The sequence below is a fragment of the Nyctereutes procyonoides genome, unplaced genomic scaffold (assembly GCF_905146905.1).
Source record: "Nyctereutes procyonoides isolate TBG_1078 unplaced genomic scaffold, NYPRO_anot_genome, whole genome shotgun sequence".
Taxonomy (NCBI): Eukaryota; Metazoa; Chordata; class Mammalia; order Carnivora; family Canidae; genus Nyctereutes; species Nyctereutes procyonoides.
This window is the reverse complement of record NW_026575134.1, coordinates 7,890,454-7,904,771: the sequence shown is the minus strand read 5'-3', so window position 1 is coordinate 7,904,771 and position 14,318 is coordinate 7,890,454.

Sequence of the window (14,318 nt, the reverse complement as noted above, 5' to 3'; positions counted from 1 at the left end):
ATCTAATTGGAACATATGACCAATCTAATATGGAACATTCATTCTATCCAATGACTAAAGAATATGTGTTCTTTCAACAGCACTTGAAGTTTTTCAATGACATACCTTTAAATGAATGTTTCTCAGGATGTTTCTAATTGATCTAATAGGAAACATTCTACCCAACAACTATAGGATGTTTTTTAGCAGTAATTGAAGCTTTTCAATGACATATCTTTAAATGACTGTTTCTCTGGACATTTCTTCTTCTGAACATATGTTTTCTCCTGTTTTCCCTCAGATTTACTTTCTATGACTTATGTCTTCCACGTGTCTACCAAAGAGTCATCAAGCCAGTAAGATGGTGTCTGTTGTGGCTGTGATTTGAGACTGATGTGTCTCCTGGGAGCTTCCCAACCTGACCAACGTCTTCCTCCTCAGTCTTTGAACTGTCATTAGTAGATTTAGTCACACGGATGTGAATTAAGTTTAAACTTGGGGCCTTGCATTCTAAGGCGCTCACATTAATATTTGGAAGAAGAAAATTTCTGTCTGGGACCCTGACTGCCTTTGGAGTAAGACTCACCAGTCCAGCTGTTATCTGAGCTCTTTGGAAGTTTTCCTGAGGGATAGTGTGAGGAATGTAGTGGAATAAACCCGAAGATGATGGACATTAACCAGTGCCCTTTAGTGTCGTCATGACCCCTGAGTACGTTAGCCTTTTATGGTCTTTCCCCAAAAGAACATAATTAAGTTATCATGATGGGTCAGGATAAACACATCCTGTGACCTAAACCCATCACTCCAGGCTTCCATAGTGGGGCTGGGATGCTTCCTGTTTTCACTTTCCCAGTGACGTAGAAGAAATTAATATGCTGCCCTTTGTCAGTGATGGCGATACCTCGGTCTTACTCTAGACTAGTCACTCATTGTGCCAGGAGAAGGGGTTTTCATGGAACTGTAGCAACACTTCCATCCCACACTCTTTCACAATTTACTAAGCCCCTTTCTCCCAAACTGGTTTTATCTGACATGACCCAAAATCCAGTGACATAGACAAGAGAGGGGTCATTACCTCTATTTGAGGAATTTGAGACAAAGAGAATTAAAAATGGCACCTAGAATACCCCATGGCTTTGTGGAGATCAAAGGATTATAACCTACATTACCTAACTCAAATTTCCCTGGCCGTCCCACGCTTGGACTCTGACCTACATTGTGAGCTGGTTTCATGGGGTAGGGCGCAGTACACACAGCTGCCCAGGAACCTAGTTCATTTGGCCAGGTGGACTTGACAACGCCTGAATATCCTCAAATCATACTTTTGGATGAAAGCACACACTTGGGAGCCCGGCTGCCCAGGCTCAAATTGTGACTCCAGCACGTTGTCTAAGCCGGTGACCTTGGGCAAGTTTCTTAAGCCTTCTGAGCTTGTTCAACTGTAAAATGAGGATACGAATTTTACTTACCTCTTAAGGTTGCTGTAGGATTCAATAAGGTAATAATCCAGTCAAAGGGCACAGAGCAGTGCCTGGCAGGTAGTAAGTGCTCGACAGGTGTTTGCTGCTGGGATGTTGTGATGTTGCTGTTTGGTGCTATTTGGCTGAGGCAACGAGCTCAGTGTTTACCCGTTGGGACCTAAACAGCCCAAACAGGTCATGGTAGAAGGTGAGTGTAGAGTAAAGGGAAACACTTCCACCACTGATGACGAAGAAGATTATGTAACAATAAAGGCAGTTGGGTTTGCACGGATCAGGTGTTTAGTGCACGCGTTCGTCTCAGAGTTGCCATGCTCCAGACATGGCAAGACCATCACTGTAATACGGGTGGGTTTTGTCCTCATTAAGCCTTTTCTTTATCTCCATAACCAGCTCACTAATCTCGTCCCTCCTCACCAGCACGTGCCTCGATGACCTGACTTTTTGGATTGTGGTGGAAAAGAAGGAACTAGAGTATGTGAAGTGCCCAGAGTCCAATCCTGTGGACGACAGAGCTCAGCGACCCAGCCAGTGTGGCCTGGACAGGCTCACTCTCTTTTCTTTTCCACCACCTGGGTCACGTCTGTCCAGAACTCTTGCTGGGTACTGGGACCAGGAAAAACTCAGGTGTACCATGATGCACAGATGGCCAAGCAAAGCCAACAGGAAATACTGGGTGGTTTGAACTCTGAATTGTCTGGGCAACATTTTACTTCCCAAGCACCCCTTCCTGGTCTTCCTTTGTCTCTATTCCCTCTCAGAGCCTGCAAGTCCCTTCCTGGGGTTCTGGTGGTCCACCTGCATCCTCCTGCCCAAGTTGGATTTTGCCATTCGCGTGCAGGTAGGCTATCAAGGGAGCACGATCTTCACGTCTTGGGTTCTGAGAATAATTCTTGTGGTTTCCGATCAAGGCTACCTGCCCTCCAGCCACCTCCCTCCCCACCCTCACACTTCCTCTTCCAGGAATCCTCTTGCTTCCCCTTTGTTCTCTCCGGTCTCTGCTCCTAGGCTCCGCTAACAGGCCCTGGGCTGCTGAGTTTCTGCACCAGACTTCCCTCACCTCCCTTAGAGGGTGCATTGCTCTGGTCCTGCATATCAGTGCTGTATGTCTGTCTACCCCACTCCTCACCGGCCATCCTTCCCACAGCCCATCCCAGAGCCACACATCCACCAGACCTCACAAAGGCAAAATCTGGTTCAGCACCACCTGACATGCCGGCACCCAACGTCCTGACAGCGCCAGCCTGGCCCCGCTCTGAAGTCACCGTCTCCTTTCTCCACCATGTGCAAAATAATGAGATGCCAAATGTATGCTATCTAAGCAGAAGTGTTTGGCAGTCAGGGAGTCATCTGCTCAGTGGTTTGTGGGTTTTGTGACCCATTACGGAGGAAAACGTCATCATGTGATGTCCTTGACGTTCAAGGGTCGAGCTACTTCCCACCTCTCACTTTATACACTATCCGAAGGATGTGCCATTCCAGAGATGTGGATTCTCATATTTCTGAGAATTGCAACCACGCATCATCAAGTTTCGGTTTCTAAGTAGATGTAATCGGTGGCAGGAAAGTTAAATTTTAAGTACCTTTCAATTAAACATCAAATGCCAGGCTAAAAGTTCTTTAAAAGAAACATAGGGGGGAAGAAGTGGAAGCTCCATGATACACCTAGTATCGTATTTTCTCTGATTTATAGCTGAGCAAGCGTACCCGTCACAGCTACATGAGCTATTTGGAGCCTCTCGTAATTGCCACAATGGCTACTGCCGGTCAGCAGCATGTTGTTAATTAGGAGGCGTAAATCCAAAATCCACACATAACTGCTCCTCAGAGCTTTACCCGGGTGACGGTAGGTGACTTAATAAAAATGCTCTGGGCCTCACTTCCTCTTCTACAAAATGGGAATGATGCTACTTGATGCTACTTTTTGGTGAATGCATAATACTGGGATATCCACAAATTAGTCGACACACTATATACAGAATTGGTAATAACAGTACAGATAGATTGAATTATCCATCCTTCCATGTGTCGTCGTAAAATGGCAATAGCGTCCACACTTAGAGAGCGGACACACACAGTTTAAATGAGCTGAGGTATGCAAAGTACTTACTGGGTAAATACTCAGTTCTCAGAAAATATTTACTATTACCATGACGATTTCTACAGAATCCTTCCCATATTCTGTTTTTCAAGGCAACAAAATCGGGCAGCAGAGAACAGATTCCCCCTTGGAATCTTGGTCATTAGTCACAATCAGAGCCCTGTGCTGGTTCGGAAATATTCCAAATACAGTCATGAGGGTGACTAACTGTCCCCCCTCCTTCTTGCCATGTGCAGGGGATGCAGGTAGAAGGGACGGGAAGACGAATGGGGGAGACAGCTATAGTTCAGGAAAACCCATCTCTGGCTTTTTCTCAGACCACGCAGGGCTGTGAGCAAAATCTTCCTGGCTGAAAGAAGGGAACACATTCGTAAGCCAGAGACACAGGCCTATGAGGTGTGCAACTTCCTGTTGCCCTGGTGAATGCTTCAGAAAACATTCGGTCGGGAATTTTAAAAATTTCCATCTATTGTCACCCTCCAAAGCTCGCCGGAGGATGAATGGGGTGAGTCAGGGCCCTGGTCTGGGAGGGCCAGTGGCTGCGGGGAGGCCCCGACACCGTGACTCCCCACACCCACACCCCCAAAGCACCCGAAAACCATAAGGTATGTCGTGCAGGTCTGTGACTAAACCATTCAGGGAAAACGAATGCTGGTTTTGCTTACAAAAATTTCTCCCGGGGTAGTACCCCCCGTGATGGCTCATGACCAAGATGCAACCGCTCGCTGAACTCAAGCAGTCTCCTTCTGACCCCTCCTGGCCTCTCCCAGGCCCTCGATTATGCAGCTCCAGCTCCAGGCCGTTCCCTCTTCCTCAGTTTCCCCTTTCTTTCCCCCCATGTCTCTGCAGCCCCTACTGCACCTCTTTTTTGAGGCCCTCGAGGCCCTTTTCAAGGCTCTTTTTCGAGGCTCTTGATAACGTAGGCTCCAGCTCCAGGCCATTCCCTCTTGCTCAGTTTCCCCTCCCCCCCCCATGGTTTTGCAGCCCCTACTATGCCCCTTTTTCTCTAACTGCCCCCAAAAAGGTCTGGTGTGCCGGGGTTTCCCATCTCCTATCTATTCCCCCTTTTTACTTTGGCCCGGCACCTCTTAACCTTTCCAGCTTACCCCCCACTTTGGAGGATCTAATACACTTCATGGATTTCTTTGTGTGTGTCCTCCATGAGATTCACCCAGGGTGCCCAGTCTCAGGGACTCACAAGGCCACCGATCATCTCCGTCATGTCCCGGGGACCCGCACGAGGAAGACAAAGGAGCAGCTGCTGGTCACCGAGGCCCGGGCGGGCACTCAGAGCTGGCCTGGGCGCTGGCGGACCTCGCGGCAGGCACAGCTGGCCTGCATTACCGTCCCGGGGACGTCAGCAGGCTTCCAGAATGCCAACGCCTCCAGACACGGTCACTCCGACCCCATAGCAAAGCGAGACTGAACGCGCCTCCTGCCCACCTGTGTCTACGCACAGACAAGATTGAGGTCGCTCTGAGAAAACACCGCACACCCCCCTCTTGGCAACTACGACTGTCTTTACCACACACTCCTTTATTAGTTCCAGCTTTCTCCTTGCTCCACGTCTTCCCTCTCTGTAGACACGGCTTATTTGGAGACCGCATCCTAGACTTGACCCTGCTTCCCTTGCGCTGTGTTCACAACTGCTTTATGAAGATATAATCCGCATCCCCTACACTTCACCTCCTTAAAGGGTATAATCCAGTGGCTTTAGTACATTCGGAGTTTGCAGCCATCGTGACAACTTTAGAACATTGTCATCACCTCGAAAAGGAACGCTGCACCCCCACCTCTCCCCCCAGCACTCCTCCTCAGCCCCCCACCTCTTTGCAACCACTAATCCACGTTCCATGCATTCGTTTCCCTTTGTTTTCTGATTCTGGTCATTTCCCATAAATGCAAAAGCTTAGGACCCGATGACTCCAGCCCAGTCAGTATCTGTCTCTAAGCACAGAGTGCGAGCTGCTTTGCTCAGCCCGGTCACCCCTAGAACTGGGGAGAGCTGGTCATAGTGGAAGGCTGCGGCTTCAGCTCCACCACACTTGGAACAGTTTATTATGCAGCGATGGATGACGGCACCAACCCGAAAGGAGCTGTAGGATCCAAGCAGTGTGGACTGGCAGGGGAAGGAAGGTATGTGTGGGTCTGGATCCTGGGGAGTAAGGAGGGATAGGGTATCCCTTAGCACATGCACATGATACGCCATGGTAGCTTATGCACGTGAACACCGTCCCCTGCGATGTCAGATTTAACGTGGGGGCAAGGCCCCAGCAGATAACGCTGACGTGCTGCCGGTTTAGCTCTTAGGAGCTGGGACACACTAAACGGAGCGGAAATGCCAGAACTTTCCGTGTCAAATGGTGGAGAAGGGGATCAAGATGCCCAGGAAAGTGAGCTTATGAGAGAGTAGATAAACTATATAAGCCAGCCAGCTACATTCCGTGGGCAAGGGGGAGGAGGGCAAAGGAAGTCCAGAGAGAGGGAGGTGTGGGTCCAGCTGACGTCGCTCAGCGATACAGCAGGGAGTCTCGGGGTCACACGGCTCTAAAGAACAGCAGAGCTTAGGGTTTTTACAGCCCCGGGCTTATCTGTGCTGTCAGATGCTGGGTGTAGTTTGGCAGGCTCTAAATGGCTAAAATTATTTGAGTTATGTTTAATGCAATCGGATATGCAAAAATCCGGGTTCGATGCCAGTGGGCTTTGTGAGCTAATCCGTCTCAGCCTGCCGTGAAGAGCAAACAATTGGGGGGCTCACCCACAGAGGCCCCGTCTTTGGCTCATGTATGTGACACTTCCACAGAGCATCTCAGCCCTGTCCTCCGAGCAGGGCCGAGAGCAGCCGAGGGCTGCACTGCAGGCGGCCTGTCCACATGGGCCACATGACACCAAAGACCCTACGGCTTTAGTGGTGTCTGTGGCGGGGAAGGCAACGTGTAGAGTTCTTGGCAAACCCTGATAGGAAAATCACAAGGTACACCTGTAAGGTTCTAGAGCAAGGCCATCTTCAGAGCAATAGGTCCAGTTGCTGAGATTTCACGGAGGGGTGGGCCACGGGACGTCAAGTGACCAGCCGTGAGGCCAGAACAACCATCACGAGCTGGCCTCTGTTAGACCCAATCTGGCCATAATTTTAAGTTGGATGCGGTACACCAAAGGTCAGTACAAACAGGGACAGGGGACGCAAATGAAACCATGAGCGCGTGGCCCAGACCATCGCGTCAACCACCCCTGCGGTACTAGAATGTCTTCCTCAGCTCTTGATGAACTGACAGAGGAGGAAACGGGCCCGATTTGGTTCCCAAATGAGTTGGCTTAGTCCGTGGGTGCCAACTGGAAACGGCCTGGAAATAGACTCAAGTGGCCGTTCGGAAAGGCAGTGATAAGGCTGACCCTTGCTCATGGGCAGAGCTTGGGTGGCAGCCGTGGTCATTCACGTCGTGTGAGGAGGAAAACGATCTGAGGAGAGACTATATAGGGACCTGTGGGCGGTAGCGGAAGTCTCGGCTGTTGGTCATGGCCCCGGAAAGAGAAACCCTGGGAGATCAGGAATAAGATGGTGTGTGGAAGAGGCATGTGGATAAGCCGGTAGGGAAGGCACAACACGTGAGGTCTGTGTCACATGTCGATGCCCGCCTGTGGGCGACCACCACCGAAGAGCCAGAGAACAACTAGGTAGACGGACGACCGTAGGAACTGACAACAGCCAGCCTCTGGTACTGGCCACCTCGGATTCGGTGCGACAAGCGCACGCCCAGTGTATCCAGAGTAGCAGAGAAGGAGGTCACGACAGGCCCCACAGCCAGGCTCCCCCTCACCGACGCTGACCAGCTACTCTTCCTGCATGACCTTCGACGTGCCGGTGTTGGTCGCCAATGCCGAGCCACAGCACATGGCACCATTCCTCCGGGTGACCAAATGCCTACTTGGTGGCAAGTCGATCACCCCGGACCATTTCCACCCTTGAAGTGATAGAGATCGATCCTCACTCAAGGAAATAGATATTCTGGGTGTGGGTTTGTCTTCCTTGCCTGCAGGGTCTCTGCCAGCACCATTCTCCAGGGATTTGTGGAGTGTTTGATCCACCTTTATGGGATTTTACTTAGGGGATTTCACTTATGGGATTTCACTTTGCTTTAGACCAAAAGTGTGTGACAAAGCAGCTGCATCAGGAAGTCACAGACCCACGGAATCTACTGGTCCTATGACAGATCACACTGCCGGAAGCTGCCAGCCTGGCCCGGCAGTGGAGCAACCGACCAGCTGTAGCACCATCTTGGGGATGATGCCCCGTGCGTGGGGGACACCGTCCCCCAGACTCGGTAAAGCACTAAATTACAAATGATGCCCTGACCCTGAGAAGCAGAATACAGAGTCCAAGAACCAAGAGGCTGAAATAGGCAAGATCCTGCTTCCCATTCTTTCCAGAGCTCCACTTGGGAAATCTGGTCTTCCCATTCCGGAAATCCCAGGCTCGGTATCAGGAGACGTGCTGATTCCCAGAGGGGGACTCATGAGGAACCTTGCAAGGATCCCATCAGCTAGGTCTGAAGCCTGGCAACTTTGGGGTCCTTGTATCCAGCGTCCAGCCATTGAGGAAGGAGTCACCAAACTCGCGGGTGTCATCGACTCTGATCTTTGGGAGGGGGGTCAGCTGCCATCACACAATGGGGGCAAGAGAGAGATCTGGCCCCTCAGGTGATCCAGCAAAGCATCTCTTGGTGCTCTCCAGCCCAAATTTGACAAGGAATAGGCAAATATAGCAGCTGCGGATTGAGAACGTCCTGTAGGAGGGCTCAGGTCCCCCAGGGACGGAGGCCACGCCCCAGTAAGCCACCCGTCGGAGCGGTAACGAGGGATGAAGGGCAACCAGAAGAAGTAGCAGGGGAAGGCCATGGCGAGTACGTGGCACAGCTGAAGGCTGTGGCGGTGGCCGACGTAGTTCCTTCCGCGGGCTTTCCTCCTATAAATTTCCACAGGACCAGCCACAGCACTTAGTTCAACTACCACGTTTTCAAGGAAAGAAACTAAAGTTCAGAAAAAGGGGAAAAAATGTATATTAAGCCTCCTGTGACTTCAAAGGGGGGTGGAATAGGATCCATCCATGGCTCGGCTCATCGCTCTTTTCTTTCCATCTTCGTGGGCTCTAATGCTGTCTCCACCATGTACCTGCTGCGAAATCTGTTTTTTTTTTTTTTTAAGATTTATTATTTGAGAGGGGAGGTGAAGGGCCGAGAGAGAGAGAGAGGGAGAAAAATCTCAAGCAGACTCCCCAGTGAGCACAGAGCCCGATGTCGGGCTCGATCTCACGACCCTGAGATCATGATCTGAGCTGAAATCTAGAGTCAGATGCTTAACCAACTGAGTCGCCCAGGCGGCCCCAGCTAAGTGTCTCTGCTGTGTGATCTTAAACAAGTTAGTAAACCTCTCTGAACTTTAATTTCCTCATTTATGATATGAAATAAAATACAAAATGAAAGATCTCTCGGGGTGCTGGAAGAAAGAGGTAAGACAGTGCACGTAGGGTCCTTGGCAGAGTGAATGGCCTAGTGCAGAATAGCAGAGATACACAACGCCCTGAATGCAAAGCAATTATTTTTCGATATGAAATATTTCCATTTCAATCACCTTTGCCTTCCTAGCACCATCCTATCTCTTCCTCTTCTGCGGGAGGTTCCGTGGAGGGGAGAGGAAAGAGAGAAACCAGAAAGGACTCGGTAAGCAGAAATCGCCCCCCTCTGGCTCCCCGGAGTGGGAGAACCAGTGCAGAGTGAGGGGACACTCTGGGGGCACAGAATTGGGACGTTGGTGGACAACCAGCTTCACGTCCTCGGGGACCACGTGCGCCTCCACCAAGTCCAAGGGCGGGAGACGGTGCTTAATAGTAAGGGAAGTGATAGAAGGCGGGCAGGTGAGGGGTATCTGAGAATGATGGGCCCACAGGCAGCCGAGTCACGACCACCTCCAAACCCTAACAGCCCCCCTTGTTCCAGACACTGAACCCAAAAGGAGAAGCATGAGAGGAGGAAGATACATTATCTTCTGCTCCAAAGCAACCCATTTTCTGCATTGGAAAGGAGGGGGGGGACCGGACCCCCAGATCACTGGAGAAGCCTATTGAAATCGCACGTGTCTGGCTGCCAGAAACGCACACGGGCCAGGACCCAGGAATCCGTTTTCGTGCCTACACCGCAGCCCAGGAGATTTCGAGGTGGGTGATCTGCGAGCCAGCCTTCGGGAAGGACCTGGAGTCAGAGGCAGCGGCGGCTCCGGCTCGACCACAGGACGGGGAGCCCAGTGGCCTCTTGCCCCCTTCCGTGGCCAAGCGCAGTGCGTCCTGGAGCTGCACCGTGCAACACAGAAGGCACGAGCCACGGGCGATCAAGCGTGGAAATGCAGCTGCTCCAAACCAGGCGAGCGGCAAATGTGGTGTAGACGCCGGGCCATGCACACCTGGTGCGAACAAAAAAACGTGAAAGCTCTCAGTCATGATTTTTGACATTGGGTACACGCCCGACTGACAATAATCTGGATACACTGAAACTATTATAAAACACGTTTCACTTTTAGAAAGTTTCTTCGGGCGGCTCCTAGATCCTATCAGACTATCTGTGGCTTGCGTTTGTGGCTCGCGGCCTATTCCTGGTTGGAGGGTGCTGGTCCAGACAACCCCAGACGACCGCCGCCAGCCTGTCCCTACACCTGCTACTGCCCTCCCCACGGGTAAGATCCCTCGGGAACCCTGCTGACTACCACTTACTGTTTCCCAGACTCCAGACACCACACTAAATGTGCGTGTCATCGCATCAGCGGTCCCCAGGCCTAGGCCCACTGTCCTCAAGATGACCTTCCAGGAAGCTCGGGGCACGTTACTGAGAATGCTCTCCCGTGGTCTGAATGCGCCACCACCTGTCCTAACGCCCCCCTGGGGTCAGAACCCATTTCTTTGCTAACTCGGCTTCCCAGCCCCGGGCCCTTGAGCTCAGAGCTCAGTTGACTAAATAAGGGGAAGCCAGGTCAAGTGACTTGCCCTCTCTCTAGGTCCCACTGCGTGGCAGCCCCAGACTTGAATCCCAACTGGTGTGCAAAAGGGATGCCTTTGAGGCATCGCACAAGTGGGGCCCCAGGGCGGGGGGGGGGGTGCTGCGGGGAAGGTGGGTGCGCGGGCTCGGGGCTTGCACCTTTGCCGGGGCTCTTTCCCCCTCCGCGGGCTGCCCGCCCTACAGCCGTGCAGACAGGCAGGTGCACGCGCCAGCCGGCCCTCACCCCGACGGCTGCGCAGCGCTAGGCCGCCCGCACCTGGCGCAGGTGCGCTGGTCCCCGAGGCTCCCGGGCCGTCGCCTCCCCGCTCCCGGCTCCGCGCTGCAACCACCGCCGCGGGCACCAGGGGGCAGTGTGTGACCGCCGTTCCCGGCGAGGCCCAGCCCTTTGCCTTTGCTTTGCTTTCTTTTTTTTCTTTTCTTTTCTTTCTTTTCTTCTTTTCTTTCTTTTCTTTTTTCCTTTCTCTTTTCTTTCTTTTCTTTTTTTCTTTCTTTTTTCTTTTCTTTCTTTTCTTTTCTTTTCTTTTTTCTTTTCTTTTCTTTTTTCTTTTCTTTCTTTTTTTCTTTTCTTTTTAAAGAGTTTATATATTCACAAGAGACACAGAGACAGAGAGGCAGAGACCCAGGCAGAGGGAGAAGCAGGCTCCGTGCAGGGAGCCCGATGTGGGACTTGATCCCGAGACCCCGGGGTCATGCCCTGGGCCAAGGGCAGGTGCTCCACCGCTGAGTCGCCCAGGTGAGCCCTACCCCAAAGGAAGCAGGTGTCCTCCTCGCTCTTGCCACAGGGCTTGGTCCGTTAGGCCATGAACTGAACTTCGTGACCCAATGGCCCACAAGGGCCGCAGGCTGAGCCCTTCTCAGCGGCAGGACTGCCAGACGGCCTGTCATCCAAGAATCACAGATGGGTAGCCGCCAGCCATCAACGAGCAAGGGACACCTGGCCTCTGTCCCTGAGGGTGCTGAGCCCCACCTGCCACACGGCTGCCTTTCTTGGGTCTTGCTCCTTCCTTTCACCTACAAGGCTTTTGAAGAAACGCCCCGAGGCTATCAGGGATGAGCTGCGAGCGAGGTGCCCTGCCGTCTTGGACATTTGCACCCCACACCCTCCTCACCTCCCGCAGCCCCCACACTGTCGCCTCTGCATGGCCTTTGGCTGCCTCCCTGCCACCCGGACGGCCTGTGACCTTGAGGTGCTTGCTTCCCCTCCCTTCCCGGACCCCTGCCCTGCCGGGCCACCTGGATATCCCACTGCCCTCTCATCCCGGGTCCCCACTCCCCCTGCACACCGGGCCTCCAGGTCTGTAACCCTCAGGCCCGCCCTGCTCTCCCCCGGGAGGACACCCCAGGAACTGGCCGGTGTGTGAGCCCGGGCCTCCCGCTGGCTGAGCACCTGGCTGAGCCCTGTCCAGACCAGTTAGGGAGCCTTGGCCACTTGCCTGAATCTCTTGGGCCTTCTGCCCTTCAAGTCCGCTAGTGTCCTGATGCCTGGGCTTCCTGCGGGGCACCCACGGTTGTCACTGTGACCTGCTTGCCCGTCCCCTGCTGGAGGGCAGACTTGCGTCCTTCTGGCCATGTGGACGGCACCCATATCCACGGTGGAAAAGATCGCCTGGACTTGCATCTAAGGGTCACACCTCAGCTAGTTTGAGTGGTCGAGGGAGTTAAGGGGAAGGGGGGGGCTGACCCAGTGGCCTGGGGTGAGTGGAACAAAGAGCAAGCACCTGGCTTGACCCTTCGGCCCCTCCACCCGGTGGAGAGCACCCCCTAATTCCACCGATGAGGAATGAGAGGCTCGCCGGAGGTTGAGTAACTCGTCCAGAGCCAGGGCTCGACCAGCGCACGCCACCCCGAGGTCATCCCCGGCCCGTTGTAACCCGGCCTCCCATCTCACCCCGACTCGCCGTCTCGCCAAGGGGTGGACAAGAGGTGTCCCGTCTGTGCCTCCAAAACCGACGCAGAGAAGGGGCGTTGCAGGTGCACCGGGACACTGCAGGGGATGCGGAGTAGCGGGCCGGCGCTGCCAGGCTGCGGGCAGGTGTGGGGTGCGGGGGGCTAGGGCCACGGCACCCCGCCTCGGGTCCACGCGGGAGGACGCCGTCCTGTGTAGTCAGGAGAAAGTGAAGGCGGCGCCGATGATGCGGGCAGACGCAGGGAAGCCCCAGCGGCGGCGGAGATGCTTCTCCAGGGAGTTCACACGGAGCGGAGCGGACGGCTCAGAATCCCAGGCGCATTTGAAGTGACCCCCAAGGACACCGTGTCACCGGATACCGCCCCTACACTGCACTTCTGAAAGGGAAACCTCTCCACGTGCTGGGTCCGCGGGCTCCTTCCCCATCAGCCCAGAGGGCAGGTGCCGGGGACTTGGGTGGCTGGGACCTGCCGGAGGGAGAGGGAGGGGGTGTCATTGCCACGTCCGCCACACGGTGGCAGTCCAGCCCGGGAGGAGCTGGCCCCGCGGTCACTACACCTGGCCACGGCCATCGGCCATCGGCGCGGGAGCACCTGCCACTCCTGCCCACCTGGGCCGAGCCGGGGTACCCTGCTGGGCGAAAGAGGCCAGAGACAGTGGTCGTGTGGTGTCACGCGTACGTGGAACATAGGAAATAGTGCAGAGGCCCGTGGGGGAAGGAGGGGCAGGTGAACGGGACGTGGTCAGAGGGGTCCCACGGCGAGACCCCGCTCCGGGACACCCTGGTGGGGCGGCGTGGGCTGGCGGGCGACGGCGGGATGAGCTCCTGTCACACGCAGCCACCTCTGACACTAAGGATGCTGGACGTCTCGGCTAATTGAATGTAAATGATTAACAAACTCACGGACCCACAAGTAAGTAGAGGCCGCGGGTCCCCTGGGCGTGTGAGCCCCGGAGTGCGGAGGGGCGGAGGCCAGCGGCCGCACACCTGACAGCCCGTCTGCTTGCCCAGGGTCCTGCCCAGGGTCCTGCAAACACCTCGCCTCCCCCCCACCCCCCCACGAAGACCCCCAGCTACAGAGCCTCGGAGATTTGTCTTCTCGCCCACGTTGCGCAACAGACCTGCCTGGACCCTGAACTCCGTAAAGCCCGGGCTCCTGTCGCGGCCTGTGGGGCTTCCCGGCTCACGGGCATCGCCACCTGCTCCTGCAGGGCGCTCCTCGCTCGCTCGCCGTCCAAGATGCTCTGCAAGTGCACCCCGCCAACTCCCGGGGCCCCCCCAGCTCCCTGGCCGCACCCCCCCCCAGCTTCCTGGCTGCCCCCCAGCTCCCACGGCCCCTCCCAGCTCCCGGGGACCCTCCCCAGCTCCGTGGCAGGCCCCCTGCCAGCTCCTGAGGCCTCCACCAGCTCCCTGGCTGCACCTCCCCCAGCTCCCAGGGCCCCCCTCAGCTCCCTGGCTGCAGCCCCCCAACTCTCCAGCCAACCGGCCCCCGCCAGCCCCCTGGCTGCCCCCCCTGCAGCCTCCCAGCCGCCCCTCCCCCAGCTCCCTGGCTGGCCCCACCCAGCTCCCTGGCTGCACCCCCAGCTTCCTGGCGACCACCCCCCAGCTCCCTGGCCTGGCCCCCCCAGCTCCCAGGGCCCCTCCCCGGCCTCCCAGCTGGCCCCCCCAACCCCCTGACCGCCCCCTGCAGCCCTCCGGCCGCCCCTGCAGCCCTCCAGCCACCCCCAGCTCCCGGGCCAGGCCCCCCCAGCTCCCTGGCCAGGCACCCCCCAGCTCCTGGGGCCCCCCCCCAGGTGCCGGGCCTCCAGGC